The sequence below is a fragment of the Microcebus murinus genome, chromosome 3 (genome assembly GCF_040939455.1).
Source record: "Microcebus murinus isolate Inina chromosome 3, M.murinus_Inina_mat1.0, whole genome shotgun sequence".
In the NCBI taxonomy this organism is placed as follows: Eukaryota; Metazoa; Chordata; class Mammalia; order Primates; family Cheirogaleidae; genus Microcebus; species Microcebus murinus.
The window spans coordinates 96,963,115-96,981,046 of record NC_134106.1 but is presented as its reverse complement, the minus strand read 5'-3'; the positions used below and the strand labels follow the sequence as shown (position 1 = coordinate 96,981,046).

At 35.9% G+C, this 17,932-nt stretch overlaps 1 protein-coding gene and 1 long non-coding RNA gene across 3 annotated transcripts in view; both read left to right on the top strand.

Moving 5' to 3' along the window:
- Positions 1-17,932, top strand: part of KCNIP4 (potassium voltage-gated channel interacting protein 4) — a 1,096,218-nt gene that overhangs the window by 651,967 nt on the left and 426,319 nt on the right. The gene's annotated exons all lie outside the window — the stretch shown is intronic.
- Positions 8,356-17,019, top strand: LOC142870081 (uncharacterized). Its single transcript, XR_012918642.1, has 2 exons — positions 8,356-16,212; positions 16,314-17,019. It is a non-coding gene; the product is annotated as an uncharacterized LOC142870081 (long non-coding RNA).

Sequence of the window (17,932 nt, the reverse complement as noted above, 5' to 3'; positions counted from 1 at the left end):
TGCCAGAGTTCACAAAGTTAGCAAAGTGTAGAGCAAGGATTTGCAACCTAGTGTACTTTACAAGGTTAGAAGCAAGGAGCCTCAATACTCACATACATACCATTGGCCTTATTCTCCCACAACCCACTGCCATGCCCAAAGCCACTACTAATGAATAGTGACGGGGACTGCTCCTTTGAACTTCAATGCCTCCATTTTGCAGGCAACAGGCTTTTTTTCCTGTTAGGTTTCTGTTATCCAAACAAGACTACTTTTGTCATAGATATATGTATGTTTATATGTATTTATCTATCTTTATTCTGATGGAGAGACACCCGGTATAATAATTGGCCCCTGAGGACTGAAAACTTTAGCTTCTTTCCTCTATTGATTTGCCTTCCTTAAAAGAGATCAGAAAAAATCTAGTCATTTCTACTTCACACTTAAATGAAAATATGATTTTCTAGTTCAATAGATTGTTCACCATTTTATAGAGAAACTACATGGTAGTAAATTTTTGCTTTTGACCCCTTGTGCTGGCATCACAAGGAGATAAAATAGCACCAGCACTGACTTTAAAATTAGTGTACCCAGGTTTCAATCACACCCAACCATGTACTTCCAAGGTGTGTGGCTTTGGAAGTTGTTTAACCTCTTTTAGTCTCAATTTTCTAGCTGATATTGAACAATAACAGTACCTATCCTATAGTGTAATTTTTAGATAGAGGACAAAATATACATTAAGTCCTTATACTGTTCCTGGCCCTCTTGAAGCCTGTTAAAATGGTACATGGTAGCAAGAACTGCTGAGCACACCACCTCTAGAACACCTATCATAGAAGTAGATTAATCCCACTAGGTCAGTTTGATACCCAGTCACTGCTACAAAAGGAAGAAGGGCATAAGTCCACATACACCATTACCATGCCATTTGCCTGGTTTCAGCCTGTGGACATTCACCAGTTTGGGAATCCAGGCAACCAGCAGTAAACAACTAACTCTTCAGAGAAACCCAGTTAATAAGTATGTGCGGAGATCCCCCTGGGGAAGGGGTAAATTTAAGCCCACATAATTTTAAAGCTGATCTTTACACATTGTGTATTTGCTAATTGGATAGACTTTACTTATTCTAGATCTTCTTCTATGAGACCAAAAACCAAATTAAGAGCTTTAGAAAATGTTATAAGATCTATATTGTTGGCATTTTTGGAAAAAAAAAAATCAGAAGACCTGGTGACACTGGGCTTTTGTTCAAATAAGGCAATAATAAGGTAAACCTGTATATGGCTGCTCCCTTATTAAATAGAGTATGCAATCTCTAGTGACCTCAGCCCTCACCACTTGTAATATTGCACGTGCACTCATACCAAGCAGGACTCACCATTGTATATGTACCACCCAGCCCCTATAGGCATTTGAGTGTTTGATCCACTTTAGAATACACACACACACACACATACACACACATATATAATCAACTTCTTTAAATGTTCCTTGGCTACGCCTTCCTTTTCCATTCATATTGAGACTGATTTCTAGAGAACATTACCAGAATCACACCTCTATCTTTTAGTTTATGTAGTTCCCTGCTCTTCCATTGCAAAATTTAAACACTTTCTTACACCCTCCTCTGGACAAAAGAGTCCTAATGAATCCAAAATCACAGCACCTTGCACAATACCTAGCCCTAAATTGTTAGGCAATAACAGGTATGGAATGGCTAACTGAAGAAATGAGAAATGTAAAGAATTTGGGGGTGCTTTTGAAATTTGACCTGTGAATGATTGGAGTTGGGACCTTTAAGCAATTCACTAATCCTTTGGCTTTATTTGGGAATCCAGGCAACCACCAGTAAACAACTAACTCTTCAGAGAAACCCAACCTTTATTTGGTAATGTAAAGGTTGAATGAGGTAATCTACAAAGTATCTTTCAACTCCCAAATCCTTCGACACAATGAAATACCTAATTTCCCTTGTCCATTTTATACCTATTTTAATCTCAACTATGCTGATTCGGGGTAAGCTACTAAAGTCTCTACAACCAGGATACTAGTATTAATAATATAATCCTGATCTCCTAGGATCCTGGCAAGAACTAACTAATAAATAATGTGGAGAAATTCAGACAAAAGACAAAAAGAAATGAGAAATCACTTATTATATTTTTCACAATTGCATTTGAAATGGTAATATTGGAAAGACTATGTTTCACTTATGAGCAGAACTTTAACTATTAATGCTTGTAAAAGGAAAAAATAGTTCTAATCTTACATTCTTTTTTCCCTGAATAACTAATTTTCCTTTTTTATTATTTTTTTCTCAACTTTTAACATAAAATCCTTCTACAAAATAGTGGATCTGTTGTAGTATATCTGTGGGTCCTGAATCCTTATTTTGTGATAATAAAAGCATTGTAATATGTTTATCCCTTCCAATATCTCAAAGGCTAACACAGTTAATGTAAAGGAGCAGGTACATAAAAACTGCCTGCTCCCTGAGGGAAATAGTATAGGCAAAAATTGGAGCCACAGAGAATAATTCATGGCAACTGTGTGCCAGAACCTATAACCTAAATTCTCTGGTAATTTTAGGCATCATGTCTTCAAAGATCTTGTTTTAGCACTTGTAAGTATTTTTCAGTAATTCTCTAAATGACAAAATTCTCTGTTTAACAAAATTAGCTTAGGCTTGGAAGAGTTTGGGCAGGGGAGTATTTTGGGGAGTATTTTGGTCTGGACTAAGGTGATTGCAATTGCCATCGAATCTGCCAGCCACTCTGTCATCTGGGACTTTTAGGAGAGAGGGGGAAATAGACTGTTTGAAAGAAGAGAGCTTCTAGTAACCCAGGGCCACCCATCTCTGACACCTGTGTGTAGGGAAAGACCTCCCAGAGGTGATGATCTGTGGACCTCCACATCCCTGGACGGCAGACTACTATTGCGATTGTGACTGTGGCTCCTCTATAAGCTGGGAGAATCAGCTCTCTTTGTCATCCTCATGTGCAGCAGAATTAGCTATAGTGTCCCACAGAGGCACAACTCCATAAGCTGGAGTAAATCCTTCTACTTTCTTTATAGGGTATTTATAACTAGTTATGAAATTTCTGTCATGTGCAATAATATTTCCTCCTCATTAAGCAACTCCTTGGGGTATTTGCAAAATCTCTAAAGACTATCCTTGCATTCCTTTTCCTGGTTTTTATATAATAATTTACAGTATCAATTTAAAAAATGCTACTAGTAGCTGATGACATCCCAGCTACATATTGTCTTGCTATAGACACACATTATCTATATATTGTGATGCTACAGATACATTCACTATAGCTTTTGTCATTAGTGATAAAGGATTTGCACTACATTTCTACTTCATTGCTTAATTATTGTTGTTATTAGGACACATATTTTTAATACAGTTGTTTAAAGCAAGGCTGTGACTCTGAAACAGAATTGTGATATGTGGTTGACAAGAAAAGTATAATTGATGTTGTATTAATGTTGGCCACATCCTACCACCCCAAAGGGCTGGCTTCTTTGAGACAAGTTGGAGCTGATCTGGATGGCATCACATGCACACACACACACACACAAACACACACACACACAATCATCATATGCATATATTTATTCTCTGTTTCTTCTCTGCTTCTATATCTTGACCTTGATTGCTTACATTAGTTTTCTATTACTGTGTAACAAATAATCCACACTTGATAGCTGTTTTAAACCACATTTATTATCTCATAGTTTCCATGAGTCAGGAGTCTGGGCACAGCTTGGAGGAGTCCTCTGTGAAGAGTCTCCCAAGCTAGCAATCACGATGTTAGCTGGGAGTGGGTATCATCTGAAGGCTTGATTGAGGAAGGATCTGCTTTTAGGCATTTGTAACTGTAGGCATAATTCAATTCCCTGTGGCTGTAGAATTCATGGAAGCTTGCTTCTTCAAGACTAGCAAGAGAGAAAGAGAGATAGGGAGACTCTAGTACCACAGACACTACAATATAGTCTTACATAATGTAACCATGTGCACATCGTCACCTTTGCCATATTTCCTTTGGTTAGAAGCAACTCACATGTCCTGCCCAAACTCAGGGAAAGGAGTTACACAAAGACATGGCCATCACCAGGGAGGGGTAATAGTTGGCCACCCATGGTCTGTCTGCCACAAGGTTCCTCCATGACTCATTCTTGGTGTGGCCCTAGTTGCTTCTCTTGTATTCCCACTTCTGGGTATGACATACCCTACTTCTTCTCATCTGACTCCCATTATTTTAGAGGCATTATTCCTCTTTCAAAGATTGATCACACATGACCTTCAAGAATTTTGTATTTTTGCTTATTCAACAATTGTTTATTATGCATCTACTATTTGACAGTTACAGGAAAAGTATGAAATACACAAAGATGAGTAAAACTAATGAACCAAAGCAAAGACAAAAGCAAATGAAACACAGAGTCACTGCATTTGTGGCTTTTGCACTCAGATTTGTAATATTTATCTGTATACTCCAAAATAAATAGATATAACTGATAAAGTATAATTCTTCCAAATGCTAGAAAGTATGTATAAGGACAGGCAGTGAAAGCTTAGGAGCAGAATAACCCTCCAGTAAACCAGTCTACATCTCACTGCTTGGAGAAAGGTAAGGAAATTACATTTGTTTCCTCATTTTAATCTTACAGCAACATTACATGGTATGCATTAGTGGCCACATTTAATAAAAAAGAAAACTAAGCTAAAAAATGTGGTCATAGGTCAAATAGTTTATAAGTCATGAAACTGAGATATGATACCACACTTTCATTATAAAAATACTGGTGCCCTAGGTTGTTACTCATATAGGTTAGAAAGGAATTTGTTTCATTTTTCTATTTTTATCCTCAGTTTGGCCATAGCCAAATGTAATAGTTCTGGGAAAATTATCAAGCTATGTTGATTTTTGATTCAGTAACATTTAATATTTTTTTCTAAAATAAATTTGAATTCCAATAGTGAGTAAACAATATTCGATTTGTCATTTTGTTAATAATGAGATTTAATCTTTAATTATTGTTATTGAGGACATCACAACTTAAAACATCAGGTCTTAGAGATGTGTCTCATTTAAATGTGCATTTTAATAAAGCATTTGTTCTAAAAGTCGAAACATGTTCTAATAGTTTCAACTAATCTCAAACTTAAGTATTTTGTGATACATTAAAAGGTACATTTTTAGAATCAGAATTCATCAACACTGGTTTAGAATTAACATTCTATGTCTCAGCTTGATAGAGAATTCAACTGGAAAGACATTTTCCTCTCTGTGGGATTAGCATGTTTATATTCAATATTATAAATAGAATGGATCCATAGTCAATTGCAAATGGCTTCTTCCAAAATTATTTCTTCCTACTGGTATAAATGTAGACTATCTGTCATTGTACTACAGCATTATAGATGGTAAATATTTTTCTGTCTGAAATGTAACAATGAAGTATTCAGATTATTGAATAATTTATAAGGAAGCAATTTAGGGGTGGGTTTGGCCTTTAGCCATATATAACTTGGTTTTTATGGAAAAGTGGTATGAAGGGAAACTTTGCCAGCATTCATTAATCTCCACTAATTAGGAAAAATGAAATATTTGAGTTGATAGATATCCAAATTATCCTGATTTGATCATTACACATTGTATACAGGTATCAAAATATCACATACAACCCACTTTGTGTACAACTATTACATATCAATATAAAAAGAATAAGTAAAAATAAATATGTGAAAGATTAAGATGAACTTCTTATTAAAATATTGAACTAACTAAATTGCTCAATGCAAAATTTTTCTTCTTCTGTGGAAAGCCATGTCAGTAATTGCCTCGTGGGCAATTCATTCAAGTTTGCTACAACTTGCTAAGGCTCCCCATATCTCCATGAATTCAGTGATCTTGCTAGGATGTCTACAGTCCTCAACTGCAGGGCATGGCACGTGTGATTTTCTCCAAAATATAATCCCGTGATTTTTCTCCAACCAATAAGCCCTCTGGTATAATATAAGCACTCTAAAGAACAGGAATTTTGTTTTGATTTTGGTTTTATAATGATCAGTAATATTATGCTCAAACAATGAAAAGATATGAACAGCTTTATAAAACCAGGTAGTGAAGGACCTGAGTGAGAAATTTGTTTTTGCTTGAGTATTTTTTCTTGCACTGAGGAAAGTATTTAATGTAACCAATATTTGCAGGTGAAGAGTTTCTAGTTCTGCAGTTACTCCATGTGAGGCTCTTACAAATGGGTTTATGGAATGATTAAAGTTAACTAGATGACTAACTCTGTGACTCATTCTAACCCTGAGATTCCCAGGTTCTATCTATTCTGTTGGGGGAAAGCCCAGTTATAAGGAAGCCAACCTACATATTAGCAGACTTGATTGCAAGCTTTGGGCATAATGCCATCTGCTTAATATTTATTAGTAAATGAAGATATTTCTACCAAAATATAAAGTTGTTGTATCATTTCTATCTTTAAACAGTAAAAATAACTTTTTGATCTACATGTGAAACTATTCTTTAGAAGGTGCTGTAGCAACTGAAGCAGTCTCTATTTTTATATCATCATTATACCTTTGATTACCAAGATAAATTGTTAAAAATTCCCTATGTGTATTATAGAGGCCTTTATTATGGAGCAGTTATTCTTATTCAAAGAATAAATATACCTGAGGGAAACATTAGTTACCTCTATGAATCACCTTGAGGAAAATGACAACTTTATTAAAAGTAATGGCTATAATGCTGATGCTGATAACACTAATAATATTAGCAATAACAGACATTGATCACTAATCTGTGCTAGACACTCTGGTTTGTATTTTATATACATTGACATGTTCAATCATTATAACAACTTATTGGATGGTTCTATTGTATTAGGGTTCTTCAGAGAAACAGAAGCAATAAGATTATATACAGACACATACATGAAACAAAAAGAGAGAGAGAGGAAGATAAATTTATTTTGAGAAATTGGTTTATATAATTATGGATGCTGAGAATTCTCATGATTGCTATTCTGCAAGCTGGAGACTAGGAAAGCCATTGATAGAATTTTAGTTTGAATCTGAAGGCCTGAGAACCAGGGGAGCCAATAGTGTAAATCCCAGTCCAAGGGCAAGAAAAGACCTATGTCCCAGGTCAAACAGGCAGGCAAGAGGAAAACGGGGTAAACTCCTCCTTCCTCTGCCTTTTTGTTCCATTCAGGCCCTCAAGGGATTGGATAAAACCCACCCACACTGGGGAGGACCATCTCCTCTACTGAGTCCACCAATTCAAATGCTACCTCATATGGAAACACCTTTACATACAAACCTAGAAGTAATGTTTAATCCGGGCACCTCTTGTCACAGTCAAATTGACACATAATACTAACCATCACGATTATTATTATCCCTGTTTTATAGATGACATTACTGAGGCAGTCTTAACAAAGGCATAGTGTGCTCAAGGTCTCAACTAACTGTGGTGTTTACGGATTGCAAAGATTTTTTTTGATGCAGTGTTGTTTGGTTGGTTGTTTCAGATTATCATTGCATAGTTATAAGTTCAGAGAAGTGCCACACATTTCTCTGGCCCTCCTAACTCCCCTGGGAGTTGAGGAACATAAGGAAGACTTTTCTCATTCCATGACATATATAAGCACACTGCAATTTCAGTGGTTAAACATCCCACAGTGTACTTTATAGTGAATCCAAGCTGAAAGGCTTATAACTCAGGCCTTGGGGCTTCCAGCTAACACCTCAAGGACCCCCCTTGGAGCTTTAAACAAAGGAAAACAATAAAATACAAAACAAGAACAAATTCCAACCTACCTCAGAGAATGACAAATCCCACACATTGATTTTCCTCCCATTATGAATTAAAGCCCCAGGAGCTAATTTCTAATGCCACTGTGATTTGTTAATGTCATTTCTAGGCAGGGCTGCTCACACCATTTGGCTTATTCCTCTGCAAAGACAGGAGTTTGTGATTAGCTCTTTTCTGTGCCTCTGCCTTTGGCCTACATCTTCCTTACATGGCGACTGAACTTCTGAATTGATTCTAACCTTCAAATGTCATGTCAAAGCATGAACCTCTTGCCTTGTCAAGAACCATATACCACCCAAAAGCAAATGCTTTCACAAAATAACATTTTTTTCTGATTATAAAGATAACCCATGGTGACTTTAGAAAATTTTGAAAAATTTTGAGAAAAATATCAAGAAAAAAGTGGTTATTGTTGGTTTTTAAATTACCCAATTTACCACTGTTAACTTTGGGTTATACATCTGCTCAGTAAGTATTCTATGAACATAAACACAATTTGAATAGCACTGTACATTCTATATGTAAACTCTTTTTCGGGTATTTACCTAACTCTATACCATCAACGCACTTTCACATCACTGAATATTCTTCTGCAATGTCATTTGTGATGACTCTGTATTATTCCACATACATAAGCATATGGCACCAGGATACACATGAATTTATCTAACCGGTTTCTTATTTTGGTCTATTTATTTTCTTATTTTTAATTTTCAAGTATGATAAATAACAATAAAATGAACATCCTGATAGCCCTCTGATTGCATCTCTTATTAATTTCTTAGGTTAGACTTTGAGCAGAGAACCCTTTATATTAAAGCAATGTGAATATTGAAGAAAAAAAGTGTTTTGACAATGTTCCAAGTGATGGTTCCCTACAAAGTGCCATTTATTTATTTATTTTTTTGCACTGTGAGAAATAGTTGGGAAGGTATTTTGGTGGTGACTACCCCATCAGAAAGGGATTTTTTATTCATTCCTCTGATTTTTGCTTGCCCAATTGCTTCAGTTTCAGCTGTCCCTTTTCCCCAGACTAATCCGCCATCACCTTCCAGACTACGTTACCTGGAAACCAAGAAGACTCCCTAATGAACTAGACTCACCTGGGGTTTCTTCAGGCCATTCAACAGGACTTGACTCTAGGGGCTAGAAAGCAGCATCGATAGACTAGAGGGGATGAAGAACATTTGGGATATTCTGCTGGTAAATAATTTTATTGGAACAAGTAATCCGGTGACCGAGAGTGGATTTGACAAGTAACTTTTGCTACATGGGATCTGTTGTCTGCTGCAGGTGGCCAGAATGCATAAAAGAATGCAGGAATTCTTGCTTCTACAGGCAGCTACTTTTGAAATGTGAGGCTTGATAGGATCAGGAATTAAATTAGGTTGTCTTTACTCTAGGGGCCTTTAAAGATCTATGAGGACCAAAATTCTGTTTTTATGTCATTATCTATTTTATTGTATTCATACGCACATGTAAGTATTTTAAACTCATTTATTTACATGCTTGTTCATTATCTTTCTCCCTCGTTAGAAGATAAGCTCCATGGGACAAGCACCTTGTCTAACTCTTTCCCTTTATGTCTGCAGCACCTAGCATAGCATCCAGCATAGCTCTGGTCTCAAAGAAAATATTTGCAGGATAAAAGAATGAAAGAGTTGTTATCTTCCTCTTACTCTTTTGAATGTCTACATTTTTAGTATATAATAAATTATTTCCTGATTATTTTTTGTTATATAGCTGCAAGTATTTTTTTCTGTATATGTTTATCTCTGTGATTTTATTATATGTTCTTGAAAGACAAAGGGGCATAATTTATAGAAAAATGCATTCTTTGAATGCATATCATAAAGGGCAAACTAACACAACCATTTATTAAATGTTTGTTCACTAACTTGATACTAATTAAAATTTTATCAATTTCTTGTATTTAGTACCAGATATCACTTACTGGATCTGGTATTTTCAAATATGGCTTGCTGACATTTCATTTTGAAATGCTCTCTAAATCAGCATAAAATTATGACTATTTCTAATCTTATTATTATAAGAATTTAAAAACTATTTGAACGAGGGGGGAGAAATCAATGGAATCAATGATTTGCAGGTTAAGACTCAAAGGTTACATTTTCATTTTGATTGATTTGAATGTTTTTAATATATTTTAATGAAAACACAAGTAAAATTTACATTATGATAAGTAATGTGGTTATATCAATACAGATGCTATGCAAATCCCACCTGCCCCGTTCTTTGTTAATGGTACTCATCTTTCTAAATGCTTATGTGATACATTGCCATCTGTGTTATTTATGTATGCCCATTTTGGATTGCTTCTCAGAAAATCCTTAATTAATGAAGAGTTTAGGGAATAGAGAGAAAATACAAATTTAAGAACATTAAAATATAACTGAAAAAGCCGTTTATTTTTATTAAACATGATTTTAGATCTTGTCTAGATTGCAACATGAACGTCTTTCCCAACTGAAATATTTCATTGTCTCCTTTCCTCAAGTCTCCAGTGATATGAAGACTATACTCAGACAATACCCACTTCTAACAACCATCCTTCCTCCCTGAGCTCCCAACACAATGGATAATGCCTCACATATATGCACTTCCCAGAGCCTGTTGAAATAATCTGTTTCAAGAAATACTAACTGAGCACTTGCTACATGACAGTCACTGTGATGCAGTTAAACCAAAGAAATCCTTGCTTCATAGAACTTACTTTCTAGTAGGGAAGTCACTAGCCAAATATGCCAGTAGATTATGATGCACTATTAGGTAAATGAATGTTTTCGAGAGAAATAAAGCATGGTAAAGAAATAGAAAATGATGGAGAGGGGCATATTCTAGGCCTGTCAGGATGGCATCTCTTGAGGAGGAGGGGCATTTGATGAGGCCCTGAACACAATGACAAAACAAGCCACAAATACCTGGGGAGAACGTCGTAGATGGAGGAGGGCCCGGCAAACGTAAAAGCCTTGACAGGAAGCAGAAAAATCACCAAGTATTTGACTAAAGGCTGATGTAACTGAACAAGATGTTTGAAGATAAACATGGAGGAAATGAGCCAGATAGCAAGCAAAGAGGCAGTTCTCAAACTCCTATTAGTAGTGTAGGAGACTTATTCTGGAGTAGATGGATCAGAGCATTCTGGGGAGAGAGAGGTCCATGAAGCTAGATGCCAAGAACATTCCACATTCCATCTTTATTTGCATTAAACCTAATAGGAATTTACCATTTCATTTAAGTATGAATGTCGATAACAAGCCACAATTTTATTGGTAGCACCTGTGACTTCGTAAACAATCAAATTTAAAACATTTCACATTGCAATATAATTATAGAAATATCAAAATATTCTTTATGTTCTTCACTACTTTGAGATGAGATTAGTTATTAAGCTTGTTTCTCTATGTATTTGTTTAAATATTTTGATAACTACATTGCAGTAAAATTGCTTTTCTTTGCAAATTTGTCTCTTATTTTATAATTTAAAAAACATTCTTCTGAGTAGGTGTCCATAGGCTTCACCAGACTACTAAAGGTGTCCATCATATAAAAATAGTTTTAAAATATAGTAAAGTAAATGCTGTGGGTATTAACCACTATTTTTAAACAAAATGGAATAACATAGAAGCTATCACAATGTATGACATATAGTAAATATGTGGTAGTTGTATGTTTTATGAAACTTTTGTTGTGTGTGCATATGAGAAAAAGAGAGGGAGAGTTTTGGGTCATGACATAATATATCTTTCTTAATCTGGACTATAATAAAATAAAAATTGACTGTCAGTGTGTTAAGGTAGAAGCCTATTAACAAGAATTAGGATTTGTGAACTCTATAAGGAAATCTTCAGTCCCCAGAATGTAGAAAGTGCCAAACAGATGTTTGTTGGTGAACAGACCTAAAAAAGAAATGTGTTCTTTCTGCTTCAAACCTCATCCTTTTATCAGTGTTTTCAATTTCCTTTTTTTTTTTTTGTTAACTACCTCTCCTGGGCCCAGTGTTTACCTCTCTTTCTTCTGAATTTTGAGCCTTTACCTCTTCCCAAACATTGAGCCTATAAATATACTTAGGAGTTCCCCTCAAACCGTGCCTTTCTGTTACAGAAGTCATAGATTCTTTCCTTTCCTGTATTTTCATTAAAATACTATGAATGCATCTACTAAATAGGAAATATCTGCCAGAAAAATCTATGTTCAGGCAAGGTGAGCCAGGCACTGCCTTCCTGGGACAGACAATTTTGCAACCCACTGCATTCTGGTTTCCATTCCTGCCACTCCACTGAAAGAGCTTTTTTCTCACATCATTAGTGACATTCTAAATCCCAAATTTGATGGACATTTTTAAATCTTCATCTATCTTGACCCTTGATTATCTCTCTTTTTTTTATTTTCCATGCCAATTTGGCTGTACCTTACTATCAGTGATATCAAACTACTTAGTTACCTGTCTTTTTCTCTTTCACTGCACACATTTTCCCCACTCACTGGAATGCCTTTTGTCTCTAATGTTCTTTTAGCAAATTTCTAACCTTCCTTCAAATGCCAGGTTAGTGTTGCCTCCTCCATGATTCTCTCTACCTCCCCTGCCACTTTCACCAGACATACATTCCTCCAGAGTGGAAGTCCTCATTCTCTCTGCTGCTATTACCAGATCTCATGTATCTCACACACACACACACACACACACACACACACATCATATTGCATTTGGACTAATTATTTTCTTACTTGTCCTCTGTTCTGGACTTGGAAGTTTCCTTGAAGGCAAGCAATAAGTCTTAACACAATGCTTTGAAAAAAGTATATGCTCAAAGAATGCTTTTGAGAGAATATATGAATGAATGAATGAATGAAAGGAATTCTTCTATAATTTAATCAACAATTAATTAAACCCCATATCGATGGCAGTGCCCAGCATGGAGCAGATTCTCAATAATATTTGTTGACCTAGTTATATTTTATTCATAAGAGTTAAATTTTAAAGCTATAGAATAAAATGTAAAAAGTAACTCTTAAATTTGGACACATTTTGTCTATTTTAGACATAGTCCCAGTAGCCAATTGTTTTAATAATTGTTATCCAATTCCTTTTATTAATTTTTTTATCTATGTAGTCATTGATAAAGTCATTGATTCTTTAGTCATTTCTAAAGAATCACTTGAAAGACTGAAATGTTATGTCTTCATTAAAGCATTATATGTGTTTTTTTTTTATTTCAGCAAATTGATTACATTGCTCTTCTGTATATACAACACCTTGTTCAAAGTGACACTGATACTTTACAGCATTGAAGTTTAAAGCCTTTGTTAGGGACTTTGTACCTGTGCTTCCCAGGGAAAAGAACAAAAACATCTATCTCCAATAGATGACAGAGTCTGAGCACAGAGGCATTCATTCTAAACTTGCAATTTATCAGCAATGGTGAATCAAGGCCCTCTGTCAAATACAAGCACTGGGGTAAAGAACAAGTAATTTTACCTCATTGAATAAAGCATTATTAACCTGCTCATATACTTTATGTGTGCCCTTGTCCATCAGCCAGGTTCCTTTCTTCCTCTGATTGAGTGTGTATACTCATCTGTGTCTTGACATTGGCCATAGATTGGGAAAGTCAGGCATCTGAGCCACAAGGTTTGAACATTAATGATAGATAGTTCTGAACTTCCAGGAATTATTGATGTTATTGTAACTTCAAGTGCCATGCCACTCTTTTCTGCACCTTCTGAGAAATAGCTTCCCATCTTTGTCAAAGGAAATGAATGCTACAATGATGTTTTCAAAAATAGGCAGAAACATCTAAAGAGAATTTGTGTCACCTGGAATCTTCCTATAAATGTGCATGACAAGCTCGCTGAGCAGAACTCATGGCCTCCTATTATTCCAGAAAGAAGAGAAATAACAATCTCTTTTCCACCAAAGAGCCAACCCAATATTTAGGCATAATGCTAAAAAATATTAGAATATGAGAACCTTTATTTTATAAACAACGTATTTTAGTAATGTTCACTATGCATATTCAAAAACTTGGGTATTTTTCCTACTCAAATATCATTTCTTAGTCAATTAAGCAATATGTTTTGGGAAATAGCAACTTGGGCAAAACTGAACAAATATATACTGTATCTGGAACTTCTTTATGTGAGAAAGATACAAAGAAGTTAAAAGTTTAGCACTTGAAAAATGTGTTAAAACTCAATGTTTTCTTTAAACTTAAATAAGATTTATTTACCTGATTGTAGTGCCTTAAAGCAACAAAAATATATTAATAGTCTTTCAAGTGAACTTTGTCATGCCTCTGACTTGTGAAATTCAGCACAGCACTTTGTAGAAATTAAGTCATCTAGGGCAGTAAAGGAAAAGACATTGCTAACATGATTAGGACAAATTAAGAAAGAGTGTATATGCCTCATCTAGTTAGGCTGCTATATTAGTTCTCTAGGGTTGCTATAACAATTGACCACAAACTAGGTGGCCTAAGACAATAGAAATTTATTATCACATAGTTCTGCAGGCTAAAAGTTTGAAATCAAGCCTGAAAAGCAGAAGCCTGAAAATTACATGCTCTACAAAGGCTCTAGGAGACTCCTTCCTTTGTATCCTAGCTTATGGTGATTGCTGGCCATCTTTGGCATTTCTTGGCTAATACCTGCACCACTTCAACTTCTGCCTCTGTCTTCACATGGCTGTATTCCTACTCCGATTGTCCCTCTAGCTTAAAATCTCCATTTCTTTATAAGGACACCAGTCATTGGATTTTGGGACCATCTGAATCTAGTATGAGGTCATCTTAACTAACTTCATCTGCAAAGACCCTAATTCAAAATAAGATCATATTCTGAGGTTCTATGTAAATGTCAATTTTGGAGGCACAAAATTTATTTAACCCATTACAGTTACTATACTGCTTTATTTGAAATAATGATTGGTTACATGAGGACTCTAAACCATTCATAACAAATCAATTACAGCTACCTGTAAGTATACAAAGAAGACTCAGTGAGAAAACCACAATTAGACTCCCAGAACTGTACCAAGGAACAGCAATCAGGTAGCTATAAAGTACCAATAAGTCACACTTGTCATTTGAATATTAACATTATATATCATTTCCCATTTACTTTTTTGTATTGTTAGTTTTATACCCGAATATAAAACCATTTTGTTTGTTTGCAAGAATCATTACCTCTATATACATGCTAAGTTATATCTCCCCCCTTCCTGAGTAGTCATTCCTCTATCTTGAACTTTATTCTTTAGCATTATAACCTGTTTGTACTTCCTGCTAACACCCCACAATTGTTTCCTTTGAATCCTTTGTCAAGCCTGCCCCCTCTGCCTGAACACTTTCCTCTAGCCCACTCCTCCATGCATATCCTGGGCTTGCTCATCTTTATATTCTCACCTCCTAAACAGAGACTCCCCAACACAGTGCTCAGCTTCATTCTGGGCTGTGCATCCTCTCTCCATCTCCTTTATTGCTCAGTGCAAAACACTTTCTTTGCATTTATCAAACAGCTTGATAATTGTCTGTTTATTATGTGATTTCTCTCAATATATGGTGAGTTCTTATAAGGTTGGGAAGGTGTGGACAGTATATAATAGGTTCAGAAAAGTCTGTTTAAGCAAATGAACAATCAATTAAATGAAGATCAAATCAAGGCATTGTTCTAGGCATTTACTAGAAACTGAGTGATGCATTGATTCTGATCTCAGAGAGTTTGCATGTATAGGTATGTACTTATAAATCACCATGTGTTAACAGAGACAATCCCTACCTAGTGGTAAAATAGAGGTAAAATGAAAAAAATTAGGAAATTAGGAGGTCGAGCAATTATTCCAACTGGGATATGCTCTCTAGAGAATATTTCTTGTCAGATGTGGTATTGAAATTAGGCATTAAATAACAGGTATTATTTGAAGAGATGGGCTAGTGAGGCAGGTCAGGGTGCTGGGGAATAGTAAAGAGAAGATAGACCTTTTAAGCAGAAGGAGAAAAAAGGCATGAGTATAGCCATGAAGGTATGTAAGTGCAGGACCCATGTGAAAAACAGCAAATAATTCAACTTCAGTTGAATTATTCAGTTGAACTTCAGTGCAGCATTGCAAAAGTGATTAGATCACTGTGGTGAAAAAAAACTGAAAAGTTGCATGGGAAATAGATCACAGAGGCCTTGAATGACAGTGCAAAGAGATGTCACAGGAACATATCAAAGGAATGGTGTTCATCTCTGTTTGCCTTTGTGTGGGGAGCTTGATTGCCCAATCATCAGAGGCTCTGAAGAAGTTGTGAAGGCGTCAAAGGACAGCACAAGGACAACACATGGCAGAGGAACCAACCATGATTAGGTAAGGGACAGGAAAAGAAAGGCATATCATACAGATGTACCAAATATCTAAAAAAAAAAAAAAAAAAAAAGAAAGAAAGAAATAATAGAATAAAAAAAAAAAAAAAAAAAAAAAAAAGAAAGGCATATCAAAAAAAAACCCCATAAGTCTGATTTAAAAAGGAAGAGGTGACCAGATCTAATGCAATCTGATGGAAGCAAAGGCAAATAAGATGTGAAGATGGAGATAGTTATTGACCTTCAGTGAAGCAAATTTAGAGGAAGAAGAGAACTAAAAAATAAGAATGTTTGGAACAGGAGGTCATTATCTTAAGTGAGAAAACTCAGACACAGAAAGACAAATACTACATGTTCTCACAAGTGGGAGCTAAATAATGTGCACACATGGAAGTAGAGAGTGGAATGATAGACAATGGAGACTCGGAAGGGTGAGGATATGGGAGGAGAGTAGATAAGAAATTATTAATGGGAACATTATTTGGATGATGGGTACCCTAAAAGCCCTGACTTGACCACTATGCAATCTATGCATCTGACAAAACTGCCCTTCTACCTCATACATTTATTTGAAAAGAAATAGTGAGTCTTGGTGTTTCTCTGCAAGATGGCACTCATGCCCCAGCCAAGAAGAGTGGTGTACTCATTTGTGTCCAATAGCATTTTAAGTTGTTTCACTGGCATGCTACTCAAATTGTCATCTGCCGAAGGGGGCTATTTTGCAAACTGTGGGTTACCCCTTCACAATGACAAGATGCAGAAATTGAATGTAAGCATTTAAAAACAATTGCAGCAGTTTGATATTGTCACAATATCCATGTCACTTTTATTTTACAAAAATATCAGTATACAGCAGATGGACAAAAAAATAAGGAACAAAATTGATTCTTCACCACATATAGATTGAGAAGCTCTGTTTTTTAAAGCCAAACCGTCATACTGATAAAGTATAGTTGATCTGTCTGCTCCTCTGGGAGCTTGCCAGCTCTATGTGGGAGGCAGGAGGATGTATCTGAATCATTTCTGAAGCCATAGCTTCAAGCATGGGGCAGAGAGGATACCACATGGGATAGATAAATAATTAAAATAGAATTGATCTTAATAACTATTGGTTGTTTTTTTACTGCTGAGAGAGCAGCTTCAGGTTGGCCACTTGGGCAGAAGTCATAGACCTGGAACTTAAGAGAAATGAATAGACACAAGCAGGCATAAGCAACAAGGGGTAACCCTCATTAGATGCCATAAAAGTGAGAAGGAAGAGACCTGAAGTGGAGCTAGACAGGGTAGACCATTTGTATGCTCCAAACTTGGGGAAAGAAGCCATTGGAAATGAAGGGGCTCAAGTTGCAGGCAGAGTAGAGGCTAAAACTGAAAGTCTTCAAAGTCACAAGGCACAGTGAGGTCCCACTACTGGTGGGCACACTTCCCTTCTGGAACTATTGCTTTTTCTCTAGACCAGAGAATTGGAAAAGTGCTTCTGATTTGCAGAATTCAGAGTATGATCCATTCCAAAGTAAGCAACCTGGAGTCCTTGACCCAACAAAACTCTGCCCTCAGTGACAACTTTCTCTAAGAAAGACAGATGATTACTAACTTCACTGCAACATGCTCAGTGCTGTTGACAGACTGAAGCCGTTCTGGGCCAGGGGTCTGCTATAGGCCTGTGAGAGCTTTTCTTGTTACACTTGATCTACCTAAAGAATTTCAATTAGTTTCCATCTGTGAAATATAAAATTGAATTCTTC